Below are 3,331 nucleotides of genomic sequence, written 5' to 3' on the forward strand. Positions count from 1 at the left end.
AAAAAAAAAAGAATTAGTATTATCATAATTCCCATTTCCATACAGATAGGGAAACTGAGGTAATTAATTTGCCAAGGGTCACATTATTACTAAATGTTAGGATTGAAATTATGAATTGGAATTTATTACTGTCTGACTGTAAATCCTGTGTTCTTATTCATCTGGCTGTTCTGTTATTCCTACTCCCCCAATCTGCTGCCTTTGGAGAAACAGTCACTATATCATTGGACTGCCACAAAGAGGAAGGCCTTTGAAGCTATTGCTGTGAAGATAGAGGGAGTTCAGATTGAAGAAGGTAATCAGAATATTTGTGGGTGGTGTTTGTAGCAAAGTACCAGCTAGACAGTCGGCTAGAGCAAGAGGCTTTAAGTGATTGCTTAGGGCAGGGTTGGGAGCCTGCAGCTTTAAGGTCACATGTGGCCTTCTAGTTCCCTAAACGTGGCCTTTTGACTGAGTCCAAATTTTACAGAACAGATCCTTTTACTTTTATTAATACATTTTGTTCATCCTTTATTTTTATTTTATTTTTAAAATGAGCATATTTAAAATACCAAAAAATAAAATAAGTTTCAACAAAACAGTCCCCCTCAGATTGACCAGAACAATTAGAATATTAGTAAGCTATAAGGACTAAATCGATGGCTGCTGTACTTAAGATTTAGTTTCCCCCACCTGACTGGTGCCACTACTGCATGAGGCTGCTTGGCAAGAGTTTATGGGGATCAGATAAGCTGGTCTTTCACTACCATTTTGCCTTGGTGCACTGTGTTTGTGTTTGAAGTGGAATTTGTGAGCAGTTGCACAGCTAGATAGTATTCTTTTAATTCTGTCTGCCTCACAGCCCATCATATCAAAGAAGACCAAGAGAATGCTGAAGGAAGAAACAGATTTTTTAATACAGATTGGCAATTGCAGTATTACTCTGTTTCTGCTACACATAAGATGATTTGCTTGCTTTGTGATACTGCAATATCAGCATTAAAGAAATTCAGTGCTCATCCACATTATAATGCTCATAAGGACTGCAAAAATACTTTAAATTAGAGGGAGGGGTTAAAAAGGTTGTATTGCAGAAATTAAAAGATGAAAAGCAGAAAGACAGTTACTTGAAGCAGCAATAAGACCTAGAGTTAATGCCATTGAAGCAACTAAAAAAGTAGTTAATATAGCTTATTTGAAAGGTAAGCTATTCAATGATGTAGAAATTGCGAAAGAAGTGAAAGAATGCATTATTGAAGTTGTAGAGGGTGGGCCCCTATGGCTCAAAGGAGTAGGGTGCCGGCCCCATATGCCAGAGGCAGCGGGTTCAAACCTAGCCCTGGCCAAAAACTGAAAAAAAAAAAAAAAAAAAAGAAGAAGAAGTTGTAGGATGCTCTTTGAGAGTTGAGAGTCCACTAGTATAGGAAAGGCGTTGGACCCTGAGAGGCCAGTAGACTTGAGATCTGCTATTGTGATTCTTTTTATTTTTGAGACAGAGTTTTACTATGTTGCCTGGTAGAATGCCTTGGTGTCACAGCTCACAGCAACCTCAAACTCTTGGGCTTACGCGTTTCTCCTGCTTCAGCTTCCCAAGTAGCTGGGACTACAGGCACCCGCCACAAAGCTCAGCTATTTTTTGGTTGTAGTTGTCATTGTTGTTTGGCAGGCCAGGGCTGGGTTCGAACCCTCCAGCTCTAGTGTACGTGGCTGGTGCCCTATGGCTGAGTTTACAGGTGCCCAGCCTATCTTGATTCTTCTTACTAGCCAAGATAGTATCTGTGGGCAAGTCAATTAATCTCTAGGAGAGAAGTTTGTAAAATAGGTGTGGAGAGTGCATGGCTTGAGTAGCACTTTATATAATGTAAATAGTGTGAAAAAGATTCAGGTGGTCATAAGGTACATATCCTTTGTGGGGAGTATTGTGCAGTTCACTTGGGAATGATTAAAAATAAGCCTGAAAATGTAGGTTAATGGTAGATTGGGGAGAGCTTTGAAAATAGCCTATTGATACAGTAGATGAGCTGTTGAAGAGTTAGTAGGAGAGCAGTGACAAGACTTGCTTCCTTTTTTTTTTTTGACAGAGTTTCAATATGTTGCCCAAGACAGAGTCTCACTTTGTCACCCTCGGTAGAGTGCTGTGGCCTCACAGCTCACAGCAACCTCAAACTCTTGGGCTTAAGCCAGGGGTCTTCAAACTTCTTAAACAGGGGGCCATTCATGGTCCCTCAGACCATCGGAGGGCTGGACTTTTGGCCCCAGGATGAGTCAGCTAAGTAGGACAGGCAGCAGTGGCAAAAACACCCGGCGGGCCGGATAAATGTCCTAGGTGGGCTGCATGCGGCCTGTGTGCCGTAGTTTGAGGACCCCTGGCTTAAGCGATTCTCTTACTTCAGCTTCCAAGTAGCTTGGACTATAGGTACCTGTCACAATGCCCAGCAATTTTTTTGTTGTAGTTGTCGTTGTTTAGCTGGCCCAGGCCGGGTTTGAACCTGCCAGCCTTGGTACATGTGGCTGGCGCTGTAACCACTGTGCTATGGGTGCCAAGCCTATACTGTAACATTCTTGATTATAACTATTTTAATGTTCACGTTCTTTTTCCTCCAAAATATTTTATTTTTATTTTTATTTTTTTTAAGACAGAGTCTCAAGCTATTGCCTTGGGTAGAGTGCTGTGGTATCAGCTCACAGCAACCTCAAACTCTTCGGCTTAAGCAATTCTCTTGCCTCAACCTCCTAAGTAGCTGGGACTCCGGGCACCCACCGCAATGCCCAGCTATTTTTTGGTTGTAGTAGTTGTTTAGCAGGCCTGAGCTGGGTTCAAACCGGCCAGCCCCCGTGTGTGTGGTCAGTGCCCTAACCACTGAGCTATGGGCATGAGCCAACATGTCAACATTCTAAAAACTAAATTTGCATTCCAGTCACATTTTGCTGTCTCATCACCCTTCATTGGTTCTCTTTAATCTTGTAGTTTGGCTCAGCACATTTCTACTTTGTATTGTATATGTTTGTTTAGTAAATATATTTAGTAAATTTAAGGGTAAATAACAAGTAAAAATAATGTTGTCGCCTGTCCTAGACCATTTGTGTTTCTATAAGGAAACACTTGAATCTGATAATTTATGAAGAAAATGGGTTTATTTGGCTTGTGGTGCTCAGCTATACAAGAAATATTGGCCAAGTGCAGTGGCTCACACTTATAAATCCTTGAGCTCAGGAGTTTGAGACCAGCCTGAGCAAGAGTGAGACCTTGTCTCTAAAAAAAATAACTGGGAGGTATCATATTGAGAGTAGGGATTCAACATATGAGCACTGGGAAGCACACACATTCAGTCCATTGCAAGCACTATTTCCT

The 3,331-nt window shown here is 41.4% G+C and overlaps 1 protein-coding gene across 5 annotated transcripts in view; it reads left to right on the top strand.

The window, feature by feature from the left end:
* Positions 1–3,331, top strand: part of STRN3 (striatin 3) — a 114,000-nt gene that overhangs the window by 28,503 nt on the left and 82,166 nt on the right. The window contains exon 1 of one of the 5 annotated variants that reach the window (XM_023514403.1): positions 10–295. The exons of the other annotated variants lie outside the window; for them this stretch is intronic. The gene's annotated coding sequence lies outside the window, so the exon portion shown is untranslated. Of the gene's footprint in view, positions 1–9; positions 296–3,331 lie in introns of those variants that run through there. 5 annotated transcript variants of the gene reach the window in all.

This window comes from Otolemur garnettii, unplaced genomic scaffold (assembly GCF_000181295.1).
Source record: "Otolemur garnettii isolate 467f Iridium unplaced genomic scaffold, OtoGar3 scaffold00052, whole genome shotgun sequence".
NCBI lineage: Eukaryota > Metazoa > Chordata > Mammalia > Primates > Galagidae > Otolemur > Otolemur garnettii.